At 44.5% G+C, this 14,066-nt stretch overlaps 1 long non-coding RNA gene across 1 annotated transcript in view; it reads right to left on the bottom strand.

Moving 5' to 3' along the window:
- Positions 1-273: 273 nt before the first annotated feature.
- The window catches only part of LOC127490988 (uncharacterized), a 132,371-nt gene continuing 118,578 nt past the window's right edge, over positions 274-14,066 (bottom strand). The window contains exons 4-5 of the long non-coding RNA XR_007919410.2: positions 9,968-10,088; positions 274-5,468 (exon numbers count right to left, since the gene is read on the bottom strand). This is a non-coding gene — a long non-coding RNA (uncharacterized lncRNA). The remainder of the gene's footprint in view (positions 5,469-9,967; positions 10,089-14,066) is intronic.

Here is a 14,066-nt window from a genome sequence, read left to right as displayed (position 1 = left end):
CCAGGTGCTTGGGGCCCTGCACCCATGTGGGAGACCCAGAGGAAGCCCCTGGCTCCTGGCTTCGGATCAGCTCAGCTCTGGCTGTTGTAACCATTTAGGAGTGAACCAGTGGATGGAGGACCCCTCTCTCTCTCTATCTCCCCTCTCTCTGTAACTCTATATTTCAAAATAATAAATAAAAATTTTTTTAAAAAAGACAAACAGAAGAGCCAAAGACAAGAGCTGGGGAGTCCATACAGGCCCTCCACGAGGACGGCAGGACCCCGATTGCTTGAGGGGACACTGCTGCCTCCCAGTGTGTGTGTTAGCCGGCAGCTGGAACCAGGAGCCAGAGCCAAGATATGAACCCAAGTACTCTGACACAGGACTGAACTGTCACTAGACCAGATACATTTTTCTTTTCCTTTTCATATTCTGATGACTACAGAGAGGGTCTGTTCAAACAGATAAACAACCTTGCTCATGAATTCCAGAAACTGCCTTGAGGAGGCCCAGCTGAAGTAGCAGAGTGACCTGGTCCACCCTGGCCGGCAGGACAGGAGGTTTCCATTGACTGTAAGGGAATGTGAAGTCCCGGGAATGGGTACCTAAGGACATGGCAGGCCCGGGCTCTGGGATGGCGGGCTTCATCCTGATGCACAAAACGTCAGAATCTTTTAACACAAGACTTCGCCTCTTTCAGATTTTGGCCTGATGTCATGTTGTGGCTGCCTGGTTGTGCAGAACACCATAAAGTCAACCCATCAAGCAAGTTTCTCAAGGAACTGTGCTGACGTCCAAGATGGTCTCACTGAGTGGGATGGCAGTTCTTGGGACCCGAGGTCTGCTAGCTTCTTCTCCCACTGGTAGATCAAACTTCCTCTCTCCCTTATCTTCAACCTTTGTCCTTGTTATTCTGATCTGATGAGGAGCGGACTTTCAGTATCAAATTGGGCTTCACCACTAGGCCAAACACCCGCCCCTGGAGCCACATCTCTCCACACTCCCTTCCCCGAGAGGTTCCAGGTGTGGGTAAGGAATGTCTCAATGGCAACTGCATCAGCTCTGTCACACCTGGGAGTCTCACGGGCCTCACTGGACACGCCCACTCTGGGAACCAGCCCAGGTGACTTCTCAGACGTCAGACGGGCTCACAGGTCCCTCGCTTTCTAGCCCTGAGCTCAGTGTCAGCCTTCAGATCACTGCTCCCCAGCCCCTACCACGTGCACAGACGTCCTGGTGCTTACAGGAAACCCTGCATTGCGGCAGAATAAGTTCACGGCTCTGCTCTGATCAGCCCCAGACGGGTACATCTTTCATCTCAAAGTTGTGAATGATGAAAAATAATAGCACCTCTTAGGGACTAGCTTCTAGTCTGACACAGCTGCCAGACACCAACATATTTTGGGAACAAAGGCACATGTCCAGGTAATTCTGAGCAGAACCTCCAAGCACCTGTGTGTTAGTAACTCTTCATAGATGTTAGGGTAGGAGGGAGCAAGAGCCCTGAAGGTTACACTCAATGCTGAGCGTGCTCACGGACTCACTTGCAAATGTTCACTGTTTGTCATTAGTCTGCTGTGACACTACGTAGGTCTGCAGGCCACTCAGTGTCGCTCCCCCCACTCGCGGAGGAACGACACCGGACCCTGCGCTGTTTTCTCTCCCCGGTCCTTCCCGGGTTTGCTGCCGCTCCCCCGCCTCCGCGGAGGAGCAGCAGCGGCGAGCTCTCCAACCGACTCTCTTAGGGGGGCACGGCGCACATGTTGTCTCTCTCCCCCTTTTAAGGGGTTGGGCCAGGAATCAGCTAATTAACGAAGCAGCTGTGTAAGATTTGTTTACTCTCTCAGCGCCATATGATGGGAGATCAGATGCATAGAGTTAGTCTTAATAGTCTCAGTGGTCTAGTCTAGTCTCGGTAGTCTCAGTACTTATTTCGCCATGTTGCGGGAGACAGGCCCTGCTCCCCACAACTTGGGGCTCTGCTGGATTCAGCAGAGGTTGGCTCCATGCTCCAGAGGGGATCTGGCTCTGCTCTGCGTGCCTTTCTTTCTGTAACCCAGCAGAAAGCAGCCTCAGTTGCTGGAGCACCCTCGTTAAAACAGATCAAGTTCTGTACAAGAACGCTGCAGCACAGAGGCAGCAGTACTTGACTGACTCCATCAGTACCAAACAAACCGGACTTCACAATCACCGCTCCCCCAGAATTCCTTGGTTCTTTATACAAAGGTTCTATTGGCACAAAGACTCAAAACAGGTAAAGCACAGTGATTATCTTGTGTCCTTGAACCAATGACCTCCAGAGTGAAGAGACCACACCCAAGGGTTAGATGAGATACTTCTTTGCAGGATGAGAAGAGATGTTACTAATGAAATATTTAAATTGATTGTATATTTATCAAAGCCACAGAGAAGAACTGTATCCTTCCAATGGTTACAGTATCACACGGTAGGGCATCTCCAACAGACCCATCTCCAGGCACCTCCCACTCCGGATCCCAAAGGCAGGATGGGAATTCTCTAATGCACAGGGCTCATTGACTTTTTAAGCTTAAGTCCTTCGCAACTGGAATTCCAGGAAACTGAATCTTAAAGACCCAAAACATCTACAGAATCTAACAGAGTTAGCTCACCCCTGTGCATCTGAAATGGTCTTAGCTAGGGACACCCTTGTTCCTCCCTTAAAAGAACATTATCCAAATCACTTGCTTAGAGATTAATTCAGTGGAAAATGGCTGGGTGAAACCATTCCACTGAACAACACGTTTTTTGAAAATCACAACAAGATGCAAACATTGACTTTTCCTTAGTTATATTTGAAGTCTGCATCTGGGACTTCACAAAATTTCAAAAGCAGTGTTTTAGCTACTAGTGGACCCAAAAAAGCCAATTAGCTATGGAAGGACACTTGTCTTCCCTCAACAAGAAAAACTGACTAAAAGTGCACAGAAAACATCAGGGCAACACACTAAGTCGCATCCGTTGGTCAGCAAGCACCATCGGAGTAGTCCCAGGAACACCATTGTAGACAGGAGCACTGGAACAAGCATTCTGCATATGACATTATGAACACATCCAGTACAGATGTTTCTCACGCATTTTAACTCACAGGATCAGTTTCAATAATGAAATCCACAAGGAAGTACTTTCAGCAAGTTGTAGGAGTAAAGATGTGATGTGGGGAGAGATACAATCTTAACAACTGATTTCTTTATTAAATACAATGTCTTAGGAGATTAAAAAGGAATTCTGGGCTACGACTGCCAAGACAGCATTGCCCACGAAGCATGCTTGCACACTGAATCATTCAGAGGCAAACCCTCACCGCAACGGTGCAGCAGTGAAATTGGGACTACAGAACGTCAGCGACCTTGCAAACCGCATAAAATGAAGGCCTTTAACATCAAGTAGAATCCTTACAATAGTTCAGAATAGAAGGGGACCGACCTTGAAATTCTTTTTGTGACACATAAAGATTTGTCTGGAATCTCACGGCAAAGTACTTAAACGATTTGTCAAATTTAAAGATGAGTTATAGACTTTTCTTTTACAAACAGACGAGTGTTTCAAATATGCTGACCTTTCCTGCAATGACAAGTGGCTGTCACTGCTTTGCAATCTAACAAACATCTTCATTTTCAAAAAAAAATGCCCAACCTGTCCACTCAAGGCAAAGATGACATTTAAACATAGAATGAAAAGAAGCTTTAAAAAAAAGCAGAAATGTGTGTTATAGAGGGAACAGTTTTTAAAAAAGATATCTGTAAATTTTTCTGAAAAGTGCAGATTTGTTTCCAAATTGTGTATTTTCCCTCTAAAAACTCTGCTGGTTCCATATTTTTAAAACTTGGGAACATTTTCTTACCACTAGACAATCTTCCAAATGAAGAGTATCAGCAGTTTAGAAACAAACTGTTCAAAATATACAAGCACAAAAACCTGATTAGTTTTCAAAAGACCACTAAAGATCACCAAGGAGGAATAAAACTTTATAGGAAGATTGCAATAAAAATTTTTATAAAGATGATGGACAGATTGAATAATGTATACTCTGATTTGGCAGTATAGCCCTGAATTTATTCTATTCCATTCAGTTTAGAATAAATCTGTTGCAATTAAGCCAGCTCTTATTTATTTATTTGAAAGGCAGAGTTAGAGGAAGATAGGAAGGGAGAGAGAGAGAGATACAGAGGGAAAGAGGGAGAGAGAAGAGGTGGGGGAGAGGGAGAGAGAGGGAGAGACAGACAGAGAGAGAGAGAAAGAGATTCCATCTGCTGGTTCACACCCCCAAATGGCTGCAATGACTGAGACTGGGCCAGGTAGAAGTCAGGATCCTGGAACTCCAGGACTCGAACTGGAGCTCATATGGGATGCTGATGTCTCAGGCAACGGTGGCCCAACCCACTGCACCACAACACCAGCCCCTAAGCCAGTTCTGACCAACAAAACTGGCAGTGTTGTATCATTCAATGATATGTGAGTAGATGTTTGAGTAGCATATAGGGGCCTACACTCTCATGGCGGGGCCACTCAGCTCACTGAAGATTCCAGGGTAGCAACAGGAACTCCAGGGAGCCAAGGATTCTGTGCCTCACTTCCTGCAGAACACAGAACTGCACACTCTGGCTCCATGCCTCTGGATGCGATGGTAGAAGAGAAGCAACAAGGGGCATCCAAGCAGATGGGCCAAGACAACCTGCACAATGACAGGAGAACATAAAAGTTTCTGATTGACAGAGAGGGATCAACAGTTGGAGTGCAGAAAGATGTATTAGTGGGACTGGAAGTCTGGGAGGCAGTGATCTGTATGAATCAATGACCAAGAACCAGGCAGGATGAGATGTGTGGTGGTGCAATGGGAACCACTGACATTAAGCTTTGCCCCCTGCACTGCCCTATCCTTGGACACTCTGCACTTTCACAGCTTCCTTGAACTTAGATGCAACCTACATTCAAAGGAGGAGAAACTCAGAAATGGCAGAGAGAAAGTTTCCACTGCTCAGCCCAATGCAAAACACAAACTAATTGAGTTAAAAGCAGGGAGGAGGAATTGCTTTTCTTGCTTCCCTGGAAGTCTAGACTGAGATACCAACATCTGGCCTTCGGAGGAGGCTGGGGGCCCAGTCTTCCTGAAGGAGGTGGTCCATCCTTATCCTACATGAGAATTCCTTGAGAGCCGCCTCAATCGAGGGGGAAATGGGACATTTCCCAACCACAGGAAGAGCTTTTGCAGGACACCCTCACCTTAGAATAGGAAAGAAAAGAAAGAAGATTTGGAGGCAGAAGTGGGTAAAGGGCTCCGTGTTTGTTCAGGTGCCACAGCTTTAGAACAAGCGCTCCAATTTATCACTTCTCTTACCCCACACCCCTAACTTTAAATTCTTCAAAATAAACGCAGCATTTTATTAGAGGACAGACTTTTCAGAGCTGAAATAGCAGGAGACACAGGGCTTCCATATATCTTCCCATCTTCACTGGCAGAATTTCCACTGGGGAGAGACAAACACAAAATATGGCCATAATCAGAAGTATTGATTCCAGCACTGGAAACATTTTTCATCAGTCCCTGAAATTAAATAGTCAGGCAAGGATAGCAACCTAGAGCACGCATTCCTGTTGACTGCAGCTATAAAAACCCGATCCAGTTTTATGGACTGTGGATTTTCAGGAAACTCACTTGTGTTTGCTCAAAACTATCTCTCTCTAGGCACCCACTTTTCAGGTTCGTGAACTCAATGGCACGGCCTCTGCGTGGCAAGCTCCACAGCCAATCCCCCATGCTCTGGGGAAAGCCATTTGTAGGCAACTTCCAGGATGCTTCCTGATTTTAGGGGCTACCTGGAGGCTGCACAAGTTCCTGGTGGGCAGGTGAGTGAGCTGGTGGTATCCACCTTGTCTTGCCAAGCATAGGTGACTTGATACTCAGCACTGCATCTACAAGATGAAATCCTTGCTTTCATTGATCTTACCATCTAGCTGGGATTATAAACACATAGACGGGCACCTCAACACCCTGTAAGGAGGGCTGGGATGGCAAGACATTCCATGTGTGAGAGAAGTTCCAGGCTGCAGGGGAAGGCTTTCAGGGAAACGGAAGGCTTCCCAGAGGAGGTGGTGTCCAAGCCAAGTCACTGAGGTTCAACGGGAATCTCGGCAGAGCCAATAAAGCAGGCGAAGCTGGAGGCCTAAAAGTCTTCAGGGGATCTGCAAGGGTTAAGTATTTGGAGGAGGTACACAAGGGGGCTTGCCCCAAGAAAGTTTATTAAGGGCCAGTTTATGAGGGTACCTCAAAAGGTGTGTGGAAGGTCAGGTGTTATGGGACACGGGGTTAAGCTACAGCCTAGGACGTCTGCTTCCTGTTTCAGAGTGCTTGGGTTCAAGTCCCACCTGCACTTCCAATCCAACTTCCTACTAACATGTACCCTGAGAGGCAGAAGGTAATGGCTCAAGTACTTGGGTCCCCGTCACCCACATGGGAAACCCAGACAGAATTCCCAGCTCCTGGCTTGAATCTCAACCAGCTCCAACTGTTGTGGGTATTTGCAGAATAAACCAGTGGATGGAAGGCCTGTCTCTGTCTCTCTCTCTCTCTCTCTCATTGACAGTATGCCTTTCAAATAAATAAAATGAATTAAAAAATGGTAAAATATGTGGGAAAATGAATTTTTTTCAGAGTTTCATGATAGGGAAATGATAATATTTGAAGAGAGAAATATATTTATCCTGATTGGACATTCATGTACTGAAACATCACATAGTACTCCATAAACATATACAATTTCTATACATGTTAAAATTTTTTAAAAAATGTTAGTGGAATTAAAAAGTAAGTTTAAGGGGCAGGTGTCTGGTGCAACAGTTGAGAAACTACTTGAGATGCCCACATCCCAGATCAGGGTGCCTGGGTTCAAGTCCCAGCCCACCTGTGACTGTAGCTTCCTGCTAACGCATGCCCTTCGAAGCAGCAGGTGATGGCTCAAGTGGCTGCATCCTTGCCATCCACGTGAAAGAGACCTGAATTGAGTTCTGAATTGAGACCTGAATTGATCCTGGCTTTGGCTGGCCCAGCCCCAGCTGTTGCAGGCATTTGGGGAGTAAATCAGTAGATGAGAGATCTCTTGTTTCTTTCTCTACATCTTTCAAGTAAATAAATACATACATACATAACCTTGTAGTTCATTTTGCTGCACAAAAATTGAAATTCATGCATAGTTTTTTAAAAAAGATTTATTTATTTATTTGAAAGGCAGAGTTACAGAGAGGCATAGACAGAGAGAGAGAGAGAGAGAGAGAGAGAGAGAGAAAGAGAGGGCTTCCATCTGCTGGTTCACTCCCCAATTGGCTACAAAGGCCAGAGCTGCGCCAATCAGAAGCCAGGAGCAAGGAGCTTCCTCTGGGTCTCCCACGTGGGTGCAGGAGCCCAAGGCCTTGGGCCATCTTCTGCTGCTTTCTGAGGCCACAGCAGAGAGCTGGATTGGAAGTCGAGCAGTCAGGACTGGAACTGGCGCCCATATGGGATGCCAGCACTGCAGGCGGCAGCTTTACCTGCTACGCCACAGCACCAGCCCCCTGCATAGTTTTTTCATAATATACATTTGCCTTAAACTTTATGAAGGTCCCTCATATATACTAATAAAAATATTTTTGTACCAAAAGTAACATCTTTAACTCCATTTTTCAAAAGTTTCTTAAAAGATTATTTTATTTATTTGAAAGGCACAGTGATGGAGATAGAGGGAGGGAGAAGAGAGAGAAATCTTCCACCCACTGCTCCAATCCCAAATGGCCACAATTGGCAGAGTCTGGGTCAGACTGAATCCAGGAGCCACCAGGTCCCCTAGATGGGTGCAGGAGCCCATGCACTTGGGCCATCCTCCACTGCTCTCCTAGACACATTAGCAGGGAGCTAGATCAGAAGTGGAGCAGCCAGGACAGAAACTGGCGCCCATATGGGATGCCAGCACTGCAGGTGGCAGCTTTACCAGCTGCGCCACAGCGCTGTCCCCTGGCATGAGATATTTTTATGCACCCAAATCAGAGCTATTGAATTTTACATTGACACTGATGGTCTGGCCCTGAAAGTCTCCACTGTGATCATGTCTGAATTGTCCAGAGGACTCTCAGCTACGATTCTGGAATTGTGATGGCTTACATGCACAAATGGCTCATCTTCTCAGCTCCCCAGCCAGAATAACGTGCCAGCCAGTCCCAACCGTCAACTGCAGAGAGAAACTCTGCCCTGAAAAGCCATCACCTGTTCACTCCTCTGGCACGGCATCCTGGTGCACAGACTGCTAGCAACAGGGGGTAGGGCTGGGGCTGGCGCTGCAAACCAGTGTGCACTGATCCCAGTCCCTCTGCATGGGGCAGGGCTGTCACTGTCCGCTGAGAGCTCTCAGGGCAGACAGGCTCCTCCAGCACAGAAAGCCCAGGATTCCAGGACTTTGCTCACTACCTCCTAAGAGCAAAAGCTCCTGTCCCTTCTACCATCTGTCAGTTGAGGCACCAAGGTTACAACCTGCACAGATCCTAAGGCAATGGCTAAATACAACAAGACCCTTTTAAGAAAGTGATGCCTACTTTTGGCTGATTCCCTGGAGTCACCTGGGGAGCTTTAAAAGCGACTGATGCCTGCACTGCCATGTCAGAAATTCTTCATTAATTGGTTTCACTGTGTCATGGGCACTGGAGTTTTAAAACTTCCCTAGAGTGTGTTTTTCATGTGTGGCCAGGGCTCAGAAGCACCAAATTAAGGAGCTTCAGCAACCTGAGGGAGAAGGCAAAGTTTAACAAGGGGAGCAGATGACTATTACCAAAATAGAGCTAACGGAAGAGTCAGATGAACCTAAATGAAAAATAAATGAGAACTCCTAAAGGCATTCAGTTTAACAAAGAACAAAAGATTTTCTAGAAGGAGAATACTTATTTCTGAAATTACAAGTGCAATAGACGAAGTGAGAAGAGAATATTCTTTGCTAAAAAGCAAATTACTTGGGCTGGTGCCACGGCTCAATAGGCTAATCCTCCACCTTGCGGTGCCGGCACACCGGGTTCTAGTCCCGGTCAGGGCGCCAGATTCTGTCCCGGTTGCCCCTCTTCCAGGCCAGCTCTCTGCTGTGGCCCAGGAGTGCAGTGGAGGATGGCCCAAGTGCTTGGGCCCTGCACCCCATGGGAGACCAGGAGAAGCACCTGGCTCCTGCCTTCGGATCAGTGTGGTGCGCTGGCCGCAGTAGCCATTGGAGGGTGAACCAACAGCAAATGAAGACCTTTCTTTCTGACTCTCTCTCTCACTGTCCACTCTGCCTGTCAAAAAAAAAAAAAAAAAAAAGCAAATTACTATTCTGGAGGGTCAAGTGGAAGAGGTATATTATAAATAATGTAGACTTCACAAGAAATTAAGCAAAAGGACTTGGAAGAAAGATGCAGGATATCTGAATGCAAATAATAAAAGTTTCCTAACGGGAGAAAACAGATGGAGAAGTGAATAAGGAAATCAAAAACGTTTTGAATCTTCAGATTAAAAAGAGCATCAGGGGGGCCAACACTGTGGGTGAAGCCACTGCTGGATACCAGCATCCCACATGGGCACCGGTTCAAGTCCCAGCTGTTCCACTTCCAGTCCAGCTCCATGCTAGTGGCCTGGGAAAGCAGCTTAAGATGTGCCAAGTGCTTGGGCCCCTGTACCTACATGGGGGATCCAGATGAAGCTCCTGACTCCTGGCTTTGGCCTGGCCTAGTGTAGGTTGTTATGGCCATCTGGAGAGTAAACCAGTAGATGGAAGATTTTTCTCTGTCTCTGTAATTCTGACTTTCCAAAAAAAAAAAAAAAAAAAAAAAGTAAATAAAGGGCAACAGAGTCCCCAAGTAAAATTAATTATACTTTTTGAAAAATGTTATATCCCTAATAACATTTCCTGATGGTTCCTGAATTCCAATTATAGAAAAGAGAATCTTACATGCTTATAGTAATAAATGACAGCTTACTCACTATGGAAAAAGGATAAGTGAACATCAGACACCTTGTCTTCAGTACTGGAGGTGAGAGTGTGGAAGAATGTTTGAAGATACCGCATTCCAAGGATCTTATACCCAGCCATGAGATAAGGCATCTGTCAAGGCAAAAGGGAGATATTTTTGGACATGCAGAGAGTTAGAAAGTCTACAGAGAAATACAGATAATTCCAATATTAACCTTTCTCCGATCATAGAGAAAGAAACCTTTTCAAATCCATTTAATCGAGTTTGCTTGACTGTTCTAGAAAACATACATATATGTATAGATATAGATATAGATAGATATATAGATATGGACAGGCTATCATAAAGCAAAGAAATAAACAAACTAGGTTAACTATGAATATAGATAACATTGGCAAATTTAAATCTGGCACTATATTAAAAAATAATATGTTATGACTATGAAGATTTTATTCCAGGAATGTAGATGGTTCAATTCCCAAATGAATACATTTTTAATAAGTTGATTTTTTCAGAATTTAGGTAATTTAAGTCATAATCCCAAAAGAATTTTTTTGAAGGTTTGGTCAAACTGATTCTAACATTTACATAGAGAAAGGCAGACTTACTAGAATAGTCCAAATGATTTAGAAGAAGCATAAAGAAAACATACTACTGATTTTAAGACTTACTTTTAGTAAAACCACAGTAATTAAGACACAATGAGAGTCCAAAGACAGATGCACACAGACATGACCAACTGACTTTTTACAAAAGACACAAAAGAAAATTAAGTGAAGCATCATACTCTTGTCAAAAAAGTCATTGACGTCCATATGCAAAACAGTGAATCCCAATCTAACCTGCTGGTGTAAAAATAGATCATGTTTCCAAGTGTAAAGCTAGGAAGCTTCTAGAAGGAACAATAGAAGAAAATCTTCATGGCCAGTGCTGTGGTGTAGAAGGTAAAGCCGCTGCCTGCAGTGCTGGCATCCCTTATGGGCGCCAGTTCAAGTCCCAGCTGCTCCACTTCTGATCCAGCTCTGTTATGGCCTGGGAGAGCAGTAGAAGATGGCCCAAGTCCTTGGGTCCCTGCACCCATGTAGGAGACCCGGAATTCCTGGCTCCTGGATTTGGATCGGCGCAGCTCCAGCCATTGTGGCCAATTGAGGAGTAAACCAGCAGATGGAAGACCTCTCTCTCTCTCTCTCTGTATAACTCTTACTTTCAAATAAATAAATAAATAAATAAATCTTAAAAAAAAGAAGAAGAAGAAAACCTCCAAAGCCTCAGGTAAACAAAAACCCACAGACATGGAACAAGCAGATGAACTTTTAAACAAAATAAGTCATAAGAATCCTCAAAAATATGCAATTTAACACAATAATTTATTAACTAAATTTATTAAATTAAATTACACAAATATTGTTACTACATGCAATGACTTTAAATAGGTTTTTTTTGTAGTGATACACAAAATAAGGTTTTGTCAGTAGCTTGGGGAAAATACTTTTTCTGTTAAATTTTTTTACTCTCCTATTATAAGGATTAAACATGGAATTTCATAATATGCCTTCTCACGTTGCTAAATGTGATTTGCTATAATCGCATCATTCTCTCCTTTACAGTGCTCATATAATACACTATATAAATGATGCTGGAGTAGAGAATTGTTTATATCACTGCTGTTATTCAATTTTGTTTTCCTAATATTCTAAGACAAAATACTCAGCACTAATATTAACGGTGAGGAGGGAAAATTAATTTCACTTGGAGATCGTATGCTCACATACTTGGAAAAAAACCAAAAATCTCTGGTAAAAAAATCTATTAAATTTCATGAGAGAACTGAATAAAGCAGTAATACAAAAGATAAATTTATGTTGCTGGCAGAGTTTTTCTTAACATGCTGAGTGAAGTACAAACATTAAGCGTCTTTATTTTTATTTAATTAGGGGCTTTAATAGCATTTTGTTAAATCTTTATTTCCTATATCTTTCACTGGGTAGCATTCATGGATCTTTTTGTTTTGTTTGTTTCTTTTCAGGTAAAAATAAAAGCACTCGAGCTAAGTGCTAAAATTACATAGCAAAAGATAATGAATCTGTCATTACATTGTAAACATTTCTGTATGTTCCTATGCAAAGTTAAAATAGTCACTGGAAACTATTATGTTCCATAATGCAATATTTATGCACCATAATTTAATGAAATGTTCCCTAGCTTGGGGACTTGAGGGTTCTGGCCAATGCCTGGCTGCTAGACATCATCTTTTGGAGTATATGAGTCTATATTTTGGAGGTTTCTCCTTAGCATAAATTCCTAAGTATGTGTGACTGCTTTAACATTTTTTTCCCTAAAAAGTCCTTTCTAAGAAGGCTGTACAACGTGCATTGCTATTCATTTAGCAAATGTGGGTTGAATACTCCTCTCCCACCATTCTGAGTGTACACAGGACCACAGCTCGGTTTTGCTATCATCCTTATCTCATTCCTCGTGTCTGCATGAAAAGGTGGAAAGTGTGCAGGGGTCAGCAGGGCCTCTGCTTCTGAAATCGTGCTCATTATATAATTCCTGCTGAGTCAGAGTCTGGTTTAGGACCTCGTCTGACAAATAGCTGTAGAGGAAGGGACTGGGCCTTTTGTCCCATGCACACTAGGTGGCTTCTGTGGTTGACATCACTCTCAGTCGGGTTTAATCAGAGTTTTTACTGGAATTTGCTAGTTTTGGAAGACGCCTCAGGAGCAGATAAAGGAACAGTGCAGTGGGGCAGAGGCCTAGTTCTTCTCCGTGAGAAGAGAGGGATGAGTGTGACCGGCAGGCATACAGCGGGCCCAGGAGCAGTTGCAGCATGAGACAGGCTGGCATCAGCACTCCAGCCCTGCTGCTGCTGAACTGAGCTGTCACCTGCACAGAATGCATGCGGCCACCACTTAAGGGCTCTGGAAAGTAAACGGTGGCAGCAAGATCCGTAAGTAAAAATTCAAGTCCCAGTGAACCAGCCGTGCCATTTTACTTTCCCACAATATTCCCTGGTCTGAACTCAGTGCAGCCCAACAAATGGACGTGGGTACCTGCGTGGACAAAGACAGCCCCAGGAGGAGCCCTCCATCCACCTTAAGAGTGAGAAGGGGATCGTCTAACCGCTCCGAGAGAGAGAGAGAGAGAGAGAGAGAGAGAGAGAGAGGAAACCCTCCCTACCTCCCCTTGTCCGTCCTCTCACACTGCAGCTTTCAGAGATTCTGAAAACAGTGGCAAGTGATTGTTCGATCCTAAAACCCTCATGAAGAGCCCTGAGCCCACATGTGTAGGGGAACCCCTTTGGCTTTTTTTCTCCCTCGTTCTACTACTTGAACCCAGACGTGGGTGTGCCTGGGAGGAGGGTGTGGCAGAACAGAATAAATAAAATGCCAGGTTCTGTCTGAAGGGCTTAAAAAAGGGAGCAACTAGGAACTCAGTACTAGGAAGTCCCAAAGGGCAGAGCTCAAGAAAATCTCCCACATAAGTTGGTTACGACGCTTGAGCCCAGGCACAATCTGTGCACGCACGGATTTGACCCTAAACAGCACCCCATAGACTTGGAGAACTGAATCATGGGACACACCACCCCTCAGAGACCAGATAAACCGGAAGAGACACATGTGAGACAGATACAGGCAGCACTGCAAGAATGTGAAAATGTCACGGACATTGAAGCCATAGCCTACAGAGACTGTTCAGAACTTGTAAAAGGCTGATTGTGGAGCATCACAAAAACATCACCACTCTGCATATGATTAAAGTGCAGAATTTCCCAATGTAAATGTTCAAAATGTCCAGCATGTAATCGCAAAGTGTGTGACATATGATAAGCCAAGGAAATCGTGATTCTTCGTGGAACAGGCAATCAGCATGTGAAAACACCAAGATGACACAGAAGCTGGGATTATCTGATGAAGACTTAACAGGTTTTATAAAAATGGTGCAACAAGTTGGAACACTCTTGAAATGAGTGCAAAGATAGCAAACCTCAGCAAGAGACAGAAAAAAAAATCCACAGTTAACACCACACGCAATGGGGAAAGACTAAAAGCTTTCCCCTTAAGACCAAGAAGAGCCAAAATTCCTGGCTTCAAAACTTCTACAAAGCT

This window comes from Oryctolagus cuniculus, chromosome 11, assembly GCF_964237555.1.
Source record: "Oryctolagus cuniculus chromosome 11, mOryCun1.1, whole genome shotgun sequence".
Lineage (NCBI taxonomy): Eukaryota > Metazoa > Chordata > Mammalia > Lagomorpha > Leporidae > Oryctolagus > Oryctolagus cuniculus.
This window is presented reverse-complemented; position numbering and strand designations above follow the sequence as displayed.